The sequence below is a fragment of the Zeus faber genome (genome assembly GCF_960531495.2).
Source record: "Zeus faber genome assembly, chromosome: 16".
NCBI lineage: Eukaryota > Metazoa > Chordata > Actinopteri > Zeiformes > Zeidae > Zeus > Zeus faber.
In genome coordinates, this window is record NC_137202.1 from 11,237,868 (window position 1) to 11,244,784 (window position 6,917).

Sequence of the window (6,917 nt, forward strand, 5' to 3'; positions counted from 1 at the left end):
GCCCCCATGGATCGGCCTTATTGTTACAGCCCATCCCACAGATGCTCCATCGGATCGGACCCTAACCCCGACCATCCACATGATTTAGAAGGAAACGTGATTCATCAGAGCAGGCCACCTTCTTCCATTGCGCCATGGTTCAGCCTTTTATAGGTGCTTTCTTTTTTTTCTTTTTTTTTTAACCTGTGCTGTCAGCATGCTGGCCATACAACACAGAGTATTTGTGCCATTGCATCTAGGACAGAGTTAGTCTGCAACTTCTCAACCTGCAATGCAACTCTTTATTCTTATACATAAAGAACCTGTTGCAACAACTCTGTCCTGTGGGCGACCTGCAGAATGACAAGAGCACAGCTATTTGTTACACAGAGCCATCACCAATCCCTCTCTTTGAAGAACTATTTGCCATGTTTTGGTCTATAAACAGCTAATCACTACTTCAAGAAGGGGCGAATCACCACGGGTGAGACAAATAAACATAGAACCAAACAACATGTACATGGAAAAACATAAACATAGAACCAAACAACATGTACATGGAAAAACATAAACATAGAAACATCAGACAACAACATGTATCGAAAAAACAGAGTGACTGTAATTAATTTCAGGAAAAACTGCAACAGCAACTCGGCAGGTGGCCTCTTCCTGTCATAGTTATGGCAGTAAATGAGGGAGAAAAGGAGAAGGACGTAATCAGGAGCTGGTGCAGGTGGTGTGTGTGTTTGTTTGCCTGTTATGTGACTGCCTGTGTGTGTGTGTGTGTGTGTGTGTGTGTGTGTGTGTGTGTGTGTGTGTGTGTGATGTGGGTGCGTGTGCTGTGTCCACCGGTGAGTGTGCAGCAATACTCTCAATTGGTTCTGGCGTATGAGGTCAGTATTATATCATAGCGCCTTCAAGCAGCGGGGAAGGCCCCCAAGCCACCCCTGAGGCCTGAAGCCGTATGGACACACTACTGACCCAGGAAAGCCCTGATCACCCCTGCAGCCACAGAAGACCCCACAACACCCAGAGAAGGCGGAAGCCCGGAGCCAGGTCCCACAACGACAGACCGACACCCTGACCGAACTGCCCGCCCGGCAGGCCAGCCAGCAGGGCCCCTATATACCACCATATAAGACCTTTCTATCATAGCAGCATTACATTTTTCAGCAATTTGTGCTACAGTAGCTCTTCTGTGGGATTGGACCAGACGGGCTGGACTTCACTGCCCACACGCATCAATGAGCCAATGGGCGCCCATGACCCTGTCACTGGTTTACCAGCGACAAGACCTGCTGTTTTGGAGATGCTCTGACCCAGTCGTCGAGCCATCACAATTTGGTCCTTGTCAAAGTCGCTCACATCCTTACACTTGCCCATTTTTCCTGCTTCCAACACATCAACTTCAAGAACTGACTGTTCACTTGCTGACTAATATATCCCACCCCTTGACAGGTGCCATTGGAACAAGATGAGCAATGTTATTCACTTCACCTGTCAGTGCTTTTACTGTTGTGGCTGATCTGTATATATTTCCTGAGCCGTTTATTACTTGTTTTTATTTTCCATATGTACTGTATATTTTGTAAATTGTGTGTAAATGTATACTCCTACTTATGTACTTACCTCACATCCCCTACTGAGCCGCTATAACGCCCACGTGCCTTGTTTCATCTTATCTTATCTTAAATGTCATCATGATTATCAACGGTGTAATATTTCTCGCAATGTGCTGAGCAATGCATTCTACACAAATACAGTATACATGTATTCTCTCTCTCTCTCCCTCTCACACACACACACACACGTGCACACGCACACATGCACGCACACGCATGCGCACGCGCACGCACACACACACGCACACACACACACACACACACACACGCACACGCACACGCACACACACACACACACACACTTAGGGGATATCTGTTATCACTTTAGGGGCTGAGTGTTGCTCGGAGGGTCAAGCTGATACCGACGGCAGTGGGCGAAGGTAAAACCCTCTACGTGAAATCCAATCAAAGCCAAACCAAACCAGGGAGAACTCTCCCTCCAAAGGGTGCGGTCGGCACGGCTCTCCAGCGCTTTACACCTCGCTCCGACTGAGCTCGTTAGCTCGGATGATCGGACGCAAAAAGCTCCATTACCGACCGTACGAGCATGTCCATCTTCATCTTTATTCATTTATTTGTTTTTACTTTACCTTTTCAAATATGGCTCCGTGGGCCCTGTTTAGTTAGTGCTGCACTTCAAACCTCGCCCTCACACACCAGTAATAAATAGTTGCGCTTACGGTATTGTCATTTGCCAGAACCTTTTAACCAGCATTAAGAGGTGTTAATGTCTGATAACTAAGTATAATTCACACCTGTCGTTAATATCCACAGTGAGCGAACACCATGTCAGCGTTTAATTCAGCCCAGCAAAGTGGAGATCCGCTAACCTTGAATTACACGTGTCAATTAATTGCATTTCTATTTTGATACAGCCGACCTGTTTTCCTGCTGTGGATCCAAACAGGAATTGCACACGGCTCAAAATAAGATAAGATAAGAATTTAGGAAAACATGAACATGTAAAAAGTACCATTTTGGTCATTTTAGAAAATAAAATTCACTTGTCATTTATTTGTAAGTTACTTATCTATGTAACATAAGTTACTTTTTTGTCATTGTTTTCAAATTAAACTTAACTTTTGTTAGGGCAAAAATAGCAAAGAAATGCCAAACAAATAAACACGAAATATTCTCATTTATTTCAGTTATCAGAGGAAAAGAGAAGGGAGTATTACTCTGGTAGTATTACGTATCATTAATTAATAATTACTTCATGTATTACTCAAGCCTCACTTCCAATATTAAATGACATTTAATGGATTCAGTTGCTGTTAATGAGAGTGAGGCACATGGTTTTTAAAGTGGCAACACTTGTTGCCTTGATTGTTATGGAACCGGCAAAAATGGATCGAGGAGTCACCGACACATAGGGAACAATGTTATTGATTTTAATGTAAATATTACAGGCATTTTCTTTGTGTGTGTAACAGATTTATGCATGTACACAAGCCAACAGACACACACACACACACACACACACACACACACACACACTCGCGCGCACACACACTTCGCTGTCTGTGCAGTTTCCTGTTCCGTTGGGGCTACTCTTAAAGATCCACTGATAAAGGACCTGGTATGTAACCAAAGTATATGATTTAACATCCAGAACTGCCGGAGCCCGGTTGCCCGATGGTAACCCGATGCGAGCAGAGTGTGGGAGGCCTTACAGGCTGCGGACATTAAGCTTCGCAGGTGCTTACGCTTTTTATGAGCGCGTGTGAGATCAAGTGTTTGAGTTACGAGCGGTTATTAGATGCTCAAAACACTCACGGATGAAAACCACAGCAACAAAAACCTTCGGGTGCAATTGTTCGGAGAAGATTTTTGCGAATTTTGAAAGGCAAACTGTGAAGCGCTGTTGAGCTCCAACTCAAATAAATTGCACATTGCTTTTGCAAATTCCATCCTGAATTTGAGGTGTGTCCAAAGGGGAAAGCCGAGCGCAGGCTCATTGGTTTTTAAGAACACGATTGGAATATGCTAATATGCTAAAGATCCCCCACATACTCGAGGTGATTTTGTCGAGTCCAATTATCAAATATTGTCAAATTTGCCGCAGTCCCTTAGATAGAATAAGCCAATCTTATGAACTCACGGAGATATATTTTTGATTGCAACCTTATGCAAAATTTAAAAAATACATTCAGCACATGAAAAAAAAAAATTATTGTCTGGTTGTAATACATGTAAAATCCGACATTAAAGTGGTAATCCTTAGAATTATTTAATATAAAAAAAAATTATATATATTTGATACTATATTTAGCTGGCATTTTATAAGAAACAGCCATTCAATGTATTTGTGTTATGCCTGTTATGCCTGTCGCAGGGTCCGCCTTTCCCGGCAAGAATGCAAAGATGGGCCATGTGCAAAAGGCAAATGGAAGCTGCGGTGAATTGGATTAAGCAGCATAGCAAGTTGTGGTCAGTGAGCTGTCGATATGGATGAATAGTCAATAAAAATAATAAAAGAGTGAAAAACTGAATGAAACAATGAAAAATATCCCCAACCACCTCAAATCAGCAACAGATGTTAAACACTGCTTTTACTGGGCATTCCGGCAGAACACACACGCACGCACGCACACACGCACGCACACACACACACACGACACACACACACACACACACACACACACACACACACACACACACACACACACACACACACACACACACACACACACACACACACACACACAAATGTGAGAGGGTCGGGTCAAAATGGTGACCTGTAGATTTGACTTTTTACTCTGTAATGTAACTTAATCAGTACTCAGCTCACTTTTTAACACACACACACACACACACACACACACACACACACACACACACACACACACACACACACACATGCAGCAGCTTTAAGAGGCATGACGGCTGCTCTCCGTTCTCTCACGCTCCTCTGGTCTCTCCGATAACACAGGAGCCTAATGAGTGTGTTTATCTTGCTAATCTACACTAGTGGAGAGCCCAGCGTTAGCACACACTCACACTCACGCTGCCCCCCCCCCCCACAGACACGCACAATAAATAAATGTTATTGCTTAGCATATTTCGGAAGTATCGCATTCTCATCAAACAAAGATTGTCACCATTGTCGTCAAATAAATCATCATGGTGCACATATAATTTTGTAGCCTTAAATATACAAACTCTGAAATATCAGAGTGGGAATTTAGTCGAAAAATTGTGTTTTTAATTGATAAGCAGATATTGTGGCTAATATCAATATTGTGGAAGTAACTTCCACCGCACTCACACACACACACACACACGCACGCACGCACGCACGCACGCACGCACGCACGCACGCACGCACGCACGCACGCACGCACGCACGCACGCACGCACACACACACACACACACACACATATAGAGTACAAATCATATACTCTACACTTACACAAAAAACATCACACATATTCAAATCCAGAAAGCATACACTGAGTGCACTTACATAATTAACACACATTTTTATTGTGAATATGGCAATATTCTGAATATCAGACATATCAGATCGACACGTGAAATGATGATGAAACGCAAGAGCTGAATATTATTTAATTCTCGGAAGGGGTCGAAAAAACTGAATGGGTGACATTCTCAAGGAAGTTTCCGCCAAAATGCACGAGGCGGAAGATGTACACGTCGCTTCCTCCGCCCGCAACCCGACTTCAACTTCAAATTCAACATTTCGACTGACGAAATTTGTTTGCTTGAAGGGCATATAACGGACCTCACTAAAAATATTAATGGAGGGTGAAGCGGCGTACGAAGGTGAGCCTCCCGTCCCGGTTGATGATCTTCGGACGGCGCTGTGGTTTGTCGGGCCCCCGTGGAGGACTCGGAGCTAACGCGGCGTTCGACTTCCCGAAACCCCCCCCGTTTCTTAACACATCCATCCGTGCTAATGGCGTTTTTCCGGCGGCGCTGGGCCATGCGCGCCCCTCTCCGAAGCCTGATTTTTCCGCTGGACCATTTGTCTTTATTTTCCTTGTGTTTTCCTCCCCCGCCGCGGTGGTCAGTCTCTCCGTCTTCATGCTTTTTCTAAAAGTCGATGGAATCGAAAGTGACGCGGCGTTTCTCCAGAGGTCAGCGACGCTCCGACGATGGAAATGAGAAACCCGGTTTGAGATCCGCTTTGTCTTCTTCCATCACCGGTTTATTACAGAGTGACGCCTTTTTAACTTTTACTTCAACTTACAGTTTAGACAGGCTCCAAGGTTTCGAGGGGCCAGAAGCGCACGCTCCCACGAACACGCACACACACACGCACAAACACACACACACACACACACACACACACATGCACAAACTGAGCCCACACGCCCCACACACACACACACAGACACACGCACAGGTTAAGGCCTACAGCACATCAAACACTCAGATGGATGTTTCGGGGGCGAAAGGCGAGCCGAAGGTTGTCTAGACTTCAACATCGTAACCCCTGCCCCGCCCCTCCCCTTCCCGCCCACCACCCTTTACTACCCAACATGGACTTTAGCTCAGGGGAATTTTTACCTCTATTAACCCCTGGCCTGCCGCTCCTCACCCCAAACAGCGGCGTAACATTCTGAATCCCTCTCCCCGTTAAGTCAATACGGAGGGGATCATTGCTGTTTGGCAAAGAACATTTTATTTTGTTCTGAATTTGAATTTGCCCTGATGTCCAAACCTCTCTGAGAGTGAAAAATATGTATATATATATATATATTATAGTGTTTTATGTACAATGCACCCAAAGAATTCAAGCAAAACAGTGCAGTAGTTCACCTTCAATGTTTATTTCGAAACGAATTATCAATGTATTGGTGAGCAAAACGATGAACTGTGTCTCGGACGGTGGTTGCTGGAGTGTCTCATTCTCTGCTGCTACTGCTCTATTTTTATTGGCTAATTAGTCATTTTTAGAAGGCAAACCCTTTATTATTGTCTTCTTTGTCTTTATTCAGTTTCTTATTCAAGGCATTAAGTTCTCAGTCCACGGTTTCAGCGGTCAGGGTTCCACTGCAGAGGATGGCCCAAAGTTAAATTCTATTTTTTTCCGTCGATAATGGGAACATCGGAAAGCAGAGAGGGTCTGCAGCAGAGCCAGAAGCAGAAAATAAAAGGCAATTTACGCGTAGTTTTAAATGAGTCAAAAGGAAAATTGATGATTGAAAAACAAAACACTCAATGCATTTCTGCGGGTGTAGTTTGGTGACTTTTTTTTTTTCCCCGAAAATTCCATAGCTTTAATCCCGTTAATGAAGGGCACGTAAGGCTAATTCCTTACAATGGCTCTTGTTGACTTGTTGAAACTT